The sequence below is a fragment of the Felis catus genome, chromosome C1, assembly GCF_018350175.1.
Source record: "Felis catus isolate Fca126 chromosome C1, F.catus_Fca126_mat1.0, whole genome shotgun sequence".
Taxonomy (NCBI): domain Eukaryota; kingdom Metazoa; phylum Chordata; class Mammalia; order Carnivora; family Felidae; genus Felis; species Felis catus.
The window spans coordinates 2,012,439-2,024,612 of NC_058375.1; the positions used below are offsets into that span (position 1 = coordinate 2,012,439).

The window sequence follows — 12,174 nt, forward strand, 5'->3', positions numbered from 1 at the left end:
AGTGGCTGCTCACCCGGGACCAGGTCCTCTGGTGACCGCACGCCCGCCCCCCGCCCCCCACCCCCCGGGACTGCCCCCAGCAGCACCTGGTACACAGGGAAAGCCAACAAACATTCGTTGGAAGAGGGTTTCCTGGAAGATTAAAGGTGATGATTATCTCACTTGGGATTTGGGTGCAAATGCTCAGTTTTCCAAAAAGAGCCCTCCTCTGGGTCCCCGGGTGCCTGCAGAGGGGATGAGGCTGGGGTTCGGGGCTTAGAATCCAAGAGGCCCTCAAAGGCCCAACCCACAGATAGGAACACACGCGGGAAAGGATGGTGCTGCCACCTCGGTGTCTGGAGCCTCGGGCCCTGCAGTGTCCACGCCCCACCCCCAGGGCCCGGGGGCACCTCCCGGCCATGCCTGCGGCTCCCGGCACAGAGGCTCCAAGTGCCGGCCAGCCTGCACCCGCCCCGGTCTTTGCAGTTGTGGGAAAGGGGCCGCTATGCCCCCCACCTCTCAGACCAGATCCCGGGAGACGCCTCTTGCCCTCACACTGCACGCGGAGCCCCAGCCTAGCAGCACCCGCCCCTGGCCTGTACCCACCGGCGGCCTCCTCTCCCCTCCCTGCCAGCCCCGCCTCTCTGCCCTGGCCTGATGTCCCTCTGGCCACCGGCCGTCCCAGCATGAGCCACCACAGCTACCCGGGCTTCTGGCCTTGGAGCCTCGGGTGGTCCCCGAAGCACAAGTCTGCCCTCCACCCCCCCCCCCCCAACTTAGAGCCCTCAGCAGTCCGGCGGAAACAAACCCCTGGGACCCGGCCCCCGCCTAGCTGGGCCCTGTGCTGGCCGTGTCCCCCACCTGGACCAGCCAGGCCTTCACACTCATGTCTGGGGCATGTACTTAAGCCCTCAGAGCCCCCGCCATCCCCACCAATGCAGCCCCCAGACACTTACATCCCTCCTCCTGGCTCGACCCTCACACCTGCCACTCCTGAAATCAGAAATCATTCCCGTGTCTCCTATTATCTGCCCCCAGGACGCGAGCCCCCTTTCCCTGGGGCTCCCAGGCCGTCCCTCCCCTTTCTTGCCCAGGACCGGTCTGGGTCTCATCTTCTTCTTCCCACGGTATCCCTCAGGCCTCAGCAGCTGTCAGAGGTGACACCAGGTGACACCAGGCGTCACGGGGCTGGGCTGGCTCAGAAGCAGCTGAGGAAATGACCCCAGAGTTCCCAGGCAGCCTGGTGCACCTGCTCTGGCTTCTCATCGCCACCAGGGGGCGCCGGTGCCCCATCCTGACCACCCAGGCAGGGAAAGGCGGGGGCAGGAGACCCCACCCGGAAGGGGTCTGTGGCCCTAACCCTCTCTGTGCCTTCCCGCTGCCCGGGCCACACTCTGGAAAGGATGGCAGGGCTGGGCGGCCCCGGGGGCACCGCTGGCTGGCCCGGGGCTGAGGGACCCGTTTGCAAGGGTCACCCCCCAGCCAGCCTCTGGGCCTTGCCCACCCCACCCGCAGAGCCCAGTGCCCACTGAGGGCAGAGGTCAGCATGGACGATGGTTTGGGACACGACCTGGCCTTCTGTGGACATCTGCCTCGCGTGGGGTGAAGCCCGGGGGCACACCGCTGGGTGCACAGGGCCGGCTGCCTGGCCTCAAGTCCCACCAGGCCTGGGCACCGGGGCCCCCAAGGTAACATCTTCCTGGCAGGAACCCCACCCCACCCACCACCCCTCAGGGCCGCCACCACCTTCCAGGCTCCCGGAGAGCTGCCCACCCCAGTACATCCCAAGGAAAGGAACAGGTTGCCAGAAGGTTTGTAGGTGGGCCTGGCTACAAATCACCCGTATCACTCATTCGTTCATTCATTCATTCATTCATTCATACAGCCCACAGAGAGCCAGATCACCCATATCATTCATTCATTCATTCATTCATTCATTCGTTCGTTCGTTCATTCATTCATTCACACAGCCCACAGAGAGCCAGATCACCCATATCATTCATTCATTCATTCATTCATTCGTTCGTTCATTCATTCATTCATTCACACAGTCCACAGAGAGCCAGATCACCCATATCATTCATTCATTCGTTCATTCACTCATTTGTTCATTCATTCATTCACACAGCCCACAGAGAGCCAGATCACACATATCATTCAGTCATCCGTTCGTTCGTTCATTCATTCATTCGTTCATACATTCGTTCATTCATTCATTCATTCATTCACATAGCCCACAGAGCCAGATCACCCATATCATTCATTCATTCGTTCATTCATTCGTTCATTCATTTGTTCATTCGTTCATTCATTCATTCATGCATTCGTTCATTCATTCACACAGCCCACAGAAAGCCCAGCAGGTCCCCAGCCTGGCGCCTGCCCTCCAGAACACACAGGGAGGTGCCACAGCCACACATGCTTCAGAACACAGTCCAACCTGTGAAAGGAGGGGCTGGGGCCAGTGTCCGGCTGCCTCCGATCCCTGAGTTCGAAGGTCAAGGCAGCCTCCCAGCACAAGCACCATCCGGAAGCCTCTGAGGGGATCCAAGTCCCCACCCGCCCGGGGAGACACTCCTGCTCTGGGACAGCCAGGCGGGCCCAGGCAGCTGCCCAACGCTGATGGCCCGACTGCCCCCTTCCTGGAGCCTGGCCTCGGAAATGGGCAGGTTCAGCTCGTCCCCACTCACCGCCAGGAGCAGGGCAGGTGCCTTCTGCAGCCCCACCCGGGCCACCCCCAGTGCCCCAGCCTGGCTGCGGCTGGGAAACAGGAAATGAAACCATGTTCGCTGCAGGATGAGCAGGCGCTCACAAGGCTCCCAAAGACAGTCCCGCCCAGGCTGGGCCCCGTCACCCCGATGCCGTCCACGTGTGCTCTGCCCATGCCTGCGGGAGCAGTGTCTGTGGCCTCCAAGGGCTAGCGGAGGTAGCCAGCCTGGGCCCTCAAGCCACGGGGCCACACTGCCCAAGACCCTCCTTGCATGATCTCCTGAGGCTTCCCAGGTGGACTCGCCAGGCCCTTTGTGACAGCTCTGGGCCCAGCAGGTGCATTCGGGGCCGGCTGGGCCAAGGTGGGGCATCTCCCAGTCCCACACACCCAAGGGCCAGAAACCTTGGCACCTTCCCCCTCAGACCAGAACGCAGGGCACAGGAGATGGGAGGGCCCGGGAGGCTGTGGGCAGAGTGGCCAGCACGGCCTGCACCCATTCTGTGTCCACGCCTGGCACCACAGCTCAGCCAAACAACGAACAGGCTGCCCAGCTCAGCCCTGCACCCAGTGACCCCGAGGAAGGACAGACAGGGGGACAGTCACTGCCTCTGAACACCACCCCTCGGGAACCTCAGTGTCCCCACCTACAAAGTGAGGTGGGGGCTGTGTCGACGTCAGAGGACTCACAGAGCAGTGTGAGCACCCAGCAGAGTATCACGTCCCGGCTCCCTAGTCCCATAGCCTCTGCAGGGCCGTCCCGAGGGCGGTGACCTCGTATGCAGCTCAAATTAGGGACAGGCTGTGTGAGTTCCAGACGTGCCCACCAGTGGACGAGTTCTCCCCCTGGGGGCTGGAGGGAGAGGTCCTTGCATGGGTCTGGTGCCCAGTGCCAAGGACTGTGCCAGGACCAGCCACCCCATCCCGGCCACCTCCTCCCCAGGACCACCTCCCACCCTTCTAGGGGGTCCTCATCCACTTACGAGTGGCCAGAAATGCTCTCCCCGGAAGGCAGCAGCTCCGGGGAGGTGGTGATCTGTCCTGGACGCAGCCCAGAGCCAGCCTGAATCCATAACCCAGCCTGCCCCACCCTCAGTCCGAAAGACAGCCCCGGAGGGGGGCAAATCCAGCCAGAGAGGGCTGGGGGTGAACAGGCCAGCACTGGGCACAGGCACAGAGACCCTAAAGTGATGGCGGTCCCCAGCAGGTGAGGGAAACCAGGACAGGGAGCCAGAATTCTGGGGCTGGGCCCACCGGCCTGTGCCCACGGCCCTGAAGGAGGCACTCAGGAGACCTCAGCTCCCAGCCCGGCCACTCTGACTTCCAGGGCCAATCTGGGTCCCCGGTACTGGATCCCGAGTCCCCAGGGAGAGCAGAAAGGCCCAGCGGCCTCAGTGCTCACACAAACCGCTGGCCCTTCTCCAGAGGCCGTCTCGCCTAGCTTGCAACAGGCGCCCAAACCCAGCCAGCATCGGGCAGAGCCGTCCGCCCCTCATGCCCACCAGGACGCAGCCGCAGCGCAAACGGGGACGTGTGGCCGCGCCCACCTGGCTAGGAGGGTGATGCTTGCAGGACAAGGTGTGAGCTCGCCTTTCCTGACAAACAAGTCGTGTCACGGGTTTGCCAAAACTCGCCCTTCCTTTCCCCTGAGCAGAAAAGGCCCTGCCAGGCCTTGGGAAGGGAAGGACGAGCGCAGAGCCAGCCCGTCTGACAGCCAGGGCCATGCCGGGGGGCGTTGGGCTGCCCCAGGGGGCTGGAAGAGTGAAGGCGGGGCACTCCACCAGGTGTCACGCCCCTTCTGTCTGTGGGGCCACCGAGTCCGTCCGGGACATAATCCCCAGCTAGGAGCTGGGGCTAAGCGCCCGGGTGTGCAGTGTCCAAGAATCTTCCCAAATTCCCAGTTAAACCAAGTGGCCACAGGTCCGCCGGGCTTCTCTGTCCCAGGGGCTCACAGGCCCGCACCCACCAACACGTACCATAGTTTGCTCAGGGTCGAGAGTCCCCAAGTCAAGGCGGCCGCATCCACTGGGGAGAGCACGGACAGACGCGTGGGGCGCCTGCACTCCGTCCTGCTCCGGACTGGCCTCGAGACTGGCTCTGCAGAAACCCAGCCCGCAGCAGGACGGGCAGCAGCACGGGGCTCGGTGGGGATGCGGCCTCCTCCCTCCAGAGACCTCTGAGTGCGGGGCTGGCTGTAGAGGGCCCCACAACGGAAGGCTAATGCACAGGTTCATCTCGCCCTGGCCCCAAATGGCAGGGTGACCTCCCCGGTATCCGGGGCTCCCAGCGGAGATGCTGGCCAGAGAGACTGACCGGGGCAGGGGCTCCCGTGCAGCCGGTGCTGGCCGGAGGCCGGTCTGGCAGGACGTCGGCACCCTTGGCCGCCACCCCCTCCTCCTGCGCTAGCTGCCCTGTTGTCAGCTGGCCTGGCTCTGCGCGATGCTGCCCAGGCCCCACTTCGACCCGGGCACAGAGAGCCAGGCCCTGCTCTGGAATGCCTGGAGCCGCCAAGACCCGAGAGCAGATTCCGGGATGCCGAGGCCAGCTCCCTGCTTGCAGACCCCTCGTTAATTATCCTGCCGAGATGGGGAGGCAGGCACGAGCCCCAGGAATCCCGAAAACGAGCAATCAGCACATTTCCTGGAATTTGCCCCCGGAACAGCGCTGGGAGGCCAGCGCTTGGCAGGTGGGCGGCCAGCGCCTGGGGGGATGGGGTAGACAGGAGGCTGAGGCGCTCTCCAAGAGCCCTGAAAATAGCCAGGGGTCCGGGCCCACCCGGACCTGCTGTGCTCACCGCCCAGGCCCTCCCCCCACAGTCTCGGGGCACTGCTGGGATTGCAGACAGGGACGTGGCGGCCGAGGGGCACAACCGCTAAGGAGGCAGCACCAGGCCCAGAAAGGGCTCCTGAGCGCAGGGCTGCACGAGGCAGGAACTCTGCAGGAATTCAAACCCCAAAGCCTCTGCCGAGCCACAGAAGCCCCCACGGGGCAGATTTCTGGGGCAGCGAGAAGGGGCCCAGCACGGCAGGGAGCTCACTCGGGAGGTGCCCCTTCCTGCATGGGGGGGTCCTCACGGGGGGGTGGAGGGAGGACCCCCATGGCCTCCTACGCAAGTTCCGTTCACAGGTGCCCATCCTCACCTGTGCGGAGACGTTCTCTCCCGTGTCCAGCCTGAGAGCTCCCCAAATGCAAGGACCACCCCCCATCTCGCACTAGCATCCCCGGCCCCCTCCAGCTAACTGTCCCGACCTGAAAGCCCATCTCTCCGCCCCTCCTGGAGTGGGCACCCGCCCGGGCCCACCACAGAGGCCTCCCCAGCTCTGCTCCCCTCTACTGGCGGAGAAGGCCCGAGGCAGCGACAGTCTGAAGGACCCAACGGTGCAGGAGGGCAAGGGGCAGCCTCTGTATGGAGCAGGGTCCCTGAGGGCCGGGGGACAACAGCCTGCCCGGCTCAGCTCGGCCCAGCCCTTCCTCTGTCCAGATAGAAAGCGCCAAGCCATCAACCCTGGCCAGCTGGGTGCCGTACCATCGGGCACTGCTGCTTCCTGGCCAGTGGGCAGCTGCCAGGCTCTACAGTCCAGCGGACCCCCTGGGAAAAGTTTCTGGAGGCCCGGAAGAGGCCCCTTGGCCCCAAACATGCAGGAGGGAGTTCCTGCAGTAGAGTCTGTCAATCCCAAGGTGACGACAAGGGGTACCCGTACTGCACAGACCCCCAGACACCACCCAGGGTCCCTCAACCCCAATCAGTGGGGGGCCCCCAGGAGCATCCGGTCCTGCCCTGGTGGGTGCAAGAAGCTGTTTACACTGAGTCACCACTGACCCCGACTCAGGAAGTGACAGGGCTCAGTGTCCCCATCTGTAAAACGGGACGAGCATCCAGCCCACGCAGGGTACGCCCCAGGACCGCCCTTGTAAGGGAAGAGCACTCCACGGAAAAGTCTGGGCCAACCCTGGGGAGGGAGGGCCAGGGCAGTGTGGCCGAGGCGGGTGAAGGGCAGGTTCACAGGGTCCTTTCAGGAGACCACCCATGAGGATGAGGCAGGGCTTATAGCCTGGGGCAGCACGGGGAGGGGAGGCGCGGAGGCCGTGTCCTCTAATCTGAGCCTCGACCCTGCCTGGACAGTAGGCCCCACGTGGGCAGGGGCCATCGAGATGCCCACTCAGCAAATGCACAGCCGGGGCGAGCTCTCGGCCCACCCCCAGGAGGGTTGCCCCGTGGCTCTCGGCTATAATTATACCATGAGACCACCCGACTCTGAAGTCAGCCCTGGGAGGGGCCCACAGCCCCACTGGGCACGAGGCCTGCCTGGAGGCCACAGTCATCCCAAAAGACAGAGGCGCCTTTGTGGTTGGCTGGAGCAGGGCGGGCGGCGGGGGGGGGGGGGGGGGGCAGGGGGGGTGGCCAACCTGGTAGTTAAGTGATTCACTGTATGAACACGAACACCCCTCCCAGAGTCAGCTGCTTTGAAAGACCTGTTCGATTCTGCGAGTGGTTGGTCTCCACTGTCCCGGAGCAGACACACGGCCCTGCAGGGATGCGGCCCGGCCCGAGTGCGGGATGGACCCGCAGTGACCACCCATGGGGCCCAGCCGACTGTCAAGGGCAGCGGGACCGAGGCCAGAGGGCAGAGTCGAAGCCACTACCCACCCCTGCATTTGAGCCAGCAGGCCTCCCCTCCCAGGGGCTGCAGGGCTCCCCCCCACACACACACACCCAGTGCCAGGAAGCAAGAGTCACTGGGCAGACGCCCAGGGCCACCTCCTGCAGGGAACTGGGGCTCTGGAAATTTCGGGAACTGTCTTCGAGGGAGGGGCTTGGTGCAGCTAAAGCAGGTGTGCATGGAGAAGACAAAGCCCACGGCCAGTCCGCCCACCCGGGGGGGAAAGCAGGGCAGAGCGGGCCGCCCGCAGCCGGAGGAGAGCCACGCATGGCAGGCCCCCACATGCCTGGGTTTTCTCATGACCCAGAAACTGGACCCAGCTCCTCAAAGGCTAGAGCCTGAGGGCAGCCTCCCAGGGAAGCCAAGGTGTGTCCCCGGCTTAGGCAAAAGGTGCCAGGTGCTCACAGGGGACGCCCCCCAACTCCTGGGCTCAGAAAGCAACCTCACGCTGACAGCCAGCACGACTCAAATGGCCCTGCCACCCCACACGGCTGGTGCAGGGAACGGTGCAGGGAACCCGCAACCGTGGCCCAGGACCAAGGTCAGAGGCAGGTCAGGACAGGTTAACCCGAGGCCACGCCCACAGGACAGTGGCTGAGCTGCCTCCAAGGGAATCGGGCCAGTGTAGGGCCACTGTGGCTGCTGGCCTCAGGACAGCAACCCCGTGGCAGGTGGCAGGACCACAGAGGTCCTGGAACCTGGCCTCTGCGGGCCGTGCCCTCCAAAACGAGACAACCCTGACCCAGGGCCCCAGCCCCTCCGAGGCGGGCAGCGCTGGCCCCTCGATGAGCTGGTCACAGCGGTTGGCCAGGAGCAGCCCTTGATGGTGTCTGGACCTCGGGCCGGGGGTCAGTCTCCCACCCTCAGACACAGTGGGCAGCACGGAAGGGTGGCTTGGGAGGGCCTGCTTCCTCCCCATTGATCAGCCATCCCAATTTAGAAACAGAGTCGCCCTTGAGGCCTGCCTCCTGCCCCCACACCCTCGGCAGCTCTGTTTCCCTGCACAGCCGCCTCCGGGGTCTCCCATCCGCTGGCTTCCTGCTCAGAAGGCAGACTGTCAGGGCGCAGAGGCTCCAGGCAGGACCGCTGACTTCTCTCCCTGCTGGGTTGGCGTGGGGGCAGAGCAACAGATCACACTGGGTCCCCAGGGGCACCTGCCAGGCGGCCCCGGGAAGCAGGTCTTCCACCAGCTCAGAGAGGGAGGCTAAGGGCCCTGGGGGTTCCAGGCTGACCCTCCTGCGGCCCCCGCCCAGGCCCTCCAGGCCAAGCTGGCTCACTGTCTCCTCTCTGCGGCTCTGCTCCAGCCTATCTTCCACCTGGAAAGCCCACCCTGAACCACCTGCACCTCCCCAAACCTTCCCCAGCCCACAGGCCCTCTTCCTCCAGGAAGCGCTCCGGGCTGTGCTCTGTTGGGCCTCGGTGTTGATGCCCTGATCGCTCAGCTGGACCCGAGAGCCAGAGTCCCAGAACTGCCTCAGAGACCTGCCCAACCCACCCATTTTACAGGTGAGGAAACTGAGGCCCAGAAGGGAACAAAAGCCAAAGCTTCTTGGACCCAGAAGGTACCTAGAGATAACCCAGACCTGAGTTCTCAGTCTGCTTCTTACCCAAGAAGTCAAGTGAGATCGAGTCACAAGAAATGACCAGCGGCTGGGTCACGACGCCCAGTGCAAAAGCAAGCTGTGTCCCTAAATGTATGTGTTTCTTGCCTGTATTTTCCTTAAGACCCCATGCTCGGGGCCAGGAAGCACTCGCGTCACCGGCAGGTACTGGCTCACTCAGGAGCACGCGCTTGTGAGCCGGGTGTAGGGGTGGGACAAAGCCGTGTTTTCTGCTGGTGAGAACATTCCTGGTGGATCTGCAGGGCCCGCGGAGCCCAACAAGGGACAGCTACTGGCCCTGCTCTGCTGACATGCAGCTCACCACCAGGGCGGGGAGGCCCCCAGTCCTGGGGGGTGTCCCTACCAGAGGGCCCACATGTGAGCAGCACCGCCCGGAAGCTCAGGCACGCTGTGCATGCAGTTACCGCAGGAACAAGGGACAGTCCCCAGCCAGCCGGTCATCTACCCTCAGGCCCTCACGCCCAGCAGACCGGGCCTCTGGGGGGAGAGAGCACCACCCCCACCACAAGCCTCTTCCACCGGGACGCCCTGCGCCTCACCTGCGCTGGCGCCTGGGACTTGCACGAAACACCATTTGATCCCCACCCAACAGAAGGAGTGACTGGGGTCCAGGATGCTGTGCGCGGTCACACTGGCCCACCTACGGGACACGAAGCTGGCCCTGGCGGCAGAGGGCCTGGGCCGGGTGGGGTGGGGGCTCTGCTGCGGGTGCCCAGGGCCCAGCCCCCACACCCCGCCCCACACCCCGGGCTCTGCCCACACAGGCCCCCTTTGTGTCCCCTGGCTCCTGCAGAAAGCCTTCCGCCTTCCGGAGGGGGGATGGGGGCGGGTGGAGGTGGAACAAAGGGGCTAAGCCACCGGGGCCCCCGAGGCCCCCAGCCCCAGGGAAAGGGGGCAGGCGGGGGAGGGCTCTTCCTAGGGCTCCGCCCCCTCCACGCTCCACCATTCACACAGCTGGGTCCTTTCCTCCCCCCTCTCTTTTGTTCAAACGAAAGAATTTGGGGGAACCAGAAAAAATATGGCTTTTATTTTCAAAACTGGAAGCAATTATAACTGGGGGGTTGGTTAAATATTGCCAACTGTGCTGAGGCTCAGGTCTGCCTCATCCGGACAGAGGAGAGACTGGAAGGTGGTGCTGGTGGACGTTTGGGCAGCAGCACAGACAAGGGCTGTCCCTGCAGGCGGCCCAGCCCTTCCACCTGGCCCTGCACACCCACTGTGCACACCCAGCCTCGCACACCCAGCCCTACGCACCCACCTGTGCGCACCCAGCTTTACACGGCCAGCCCCACACACCCACCTGGGCACACCCAGCCCTGCACACCCACCTATGCACACCCAGCCGTACACACCCATCTATGCATACCCAGCTTTACACACCCAGCCCTATACACCCACCTGTGCACACCCAGCCTTGCACGCCCAGCCCTGCACACCTGTGCACACCCAGCACTACACCCCCAGCCCTGCACCACACCCAGCCTGCCCACCACCCCTGCACACCAAGCCTTGCACACCCAGCCTGCACGCCCTCACACCCAGCCCTCACCCAGCCCTGCATAGCTGGCTCTGCACACCCAGCCTCTCTTCCAGGAGACGGCGCCTCATGAGGCAGCCCAGCAGCTGCCCTCCAGCTGGACCTGCGGCTTCTTGAAGGCCACATCTGTCCCACCCCTGACCAGCCACTCCCGGAAAGCCGGCCGACCCCAGAGGACTCAGGCTGGTCACAGGGTGTACACGGCAGGGTGGGGACTTGGAGATCTGCCCCCTCTCTCCAAAGCAGGTCTTGACAGGGCCCCACTGAAGCCTGGTGCGGGAAGACGGTGGAAGGTTCCGAGCACCCACTGCCCCAGCTCTGCTGAGACGTGACCAGCTACGTGGCCTCCCTGATCCCGGTTTCCTCTTCCACCAAGTGGATAAACTGAGGGTTCGGTGAGACGGCGCAAGTCTCCAGGCCCAGAGAGGCCCCCTGATGTGAACGCGGGGAGTGGGGGCTGCTCTGGAGGCAAAGCCAAGCCTAGAGCCCAGGCCCGGAAGCTAGAGGACAAGGCATGTGAGCACGGCTCCCCCCTCCCTAAGACCCCGTGTGTGGATCTGAGCCCACCGAGCAGGTGTCCTGGCCAGACTGGCCCCCTCCCGTGGACACAGGGTCACTCGCTGACGCCGAGCTCCCCCCACTCGATGCTCCCTCCCCATTCTGCCTCTGCAGGCCTCATGACCCCCACCCCTGGCCCCGTGAGGCCAAGTGTCAGGGTCTCTGGGCGGGGAAGGCTGCTCATCAGAGAGAGCACCAGCCCTCGGGACTCGGAGCTGGCCACCTGGACAGAGTCAGGCCAGGAGCGGGGGTGGCTGATGGCTGACAGGAAGCAGGGCATGGGAGGAAGGCCGGCCCTGAGGGGGTCAGGGCAGGTGTCCCCAGCTGCTTCCTGGAGGACGTGACCAAAGACAGGCCACGCTCCAGCATCCCCTCACTGCCCTCCCCCCGCGGCAGGGACCACAGAGCATCCGTGCTGCCGACTTGGTAAGTCACGTCCCTGACCCAGCAACGGCCCCAAAGCCAGCCCACCCCAGGACCAAGGTGTGTCTCTTTCTCCAGCCTGCCCGGGGCGGGGGGTCACAGCCCACAGAGGGGCTCAGGGTCCTAGAGGGCACAGGGCAGGCCCCCCAGCACCCAGAGGGCTTGAGAGACAGCGGGCCTCACTCCCTGGCCCAGGCATCGGTCCTCCCAGCACACAGAGCCCATGAAGCAGCGGGACTGAGGAGCTGGCTGAGCAGAGAACCTTCCAGCTAACAGAGGGTATCCGAAAAGCCACCAACCCGCCAGCTTGTGCAATGGTCAGCACCCTCAGCTACCGGCACCTGTCTCCCCAGGACCCCTACCCTCAGCCCATGCTGGGGACAGCAGGGGGGCCACCACACGTGAACATGCAGGGACCAGAGAGAGGGCTGGGTCTCCTCTATAAACAGAGAGCCTCCTGCTCCCTACAATTTCCTGATGCCCACCCTCCCCCTGGCTGCCTGCTGGGCATCCGAAGCATTGAAGCATGGTGCAGGACGAACGCCCTCAAAGAAGCCCCCAGCCGCTCACCAGGAGCAAGTTCAAAGCACCGGAAGCCGTCGGGAGTATTTCACTTCCCCCCCGCGGCCGTGGCTCTGCGCCCCGTGGCGACAGGACCCGGAAAGTTACACGTTCAATGAAGGCACC

General features: G+C 64.3%; 1 protein-coding gene across 6 annotated transcripts in view; it reads right to left on the reverse strand.

Moving 5' to 3' along the window:
- The window catches only part of MEGF6 (multiple EGF like domains 6), a 92,279-nt gene that overhangs the window by 55,193 nt on the left and 24,912 nt on the right, over nt 1-12,174 (reverse strand). The gene's annotated exons all lie outside the window — the stretch shown is intronic.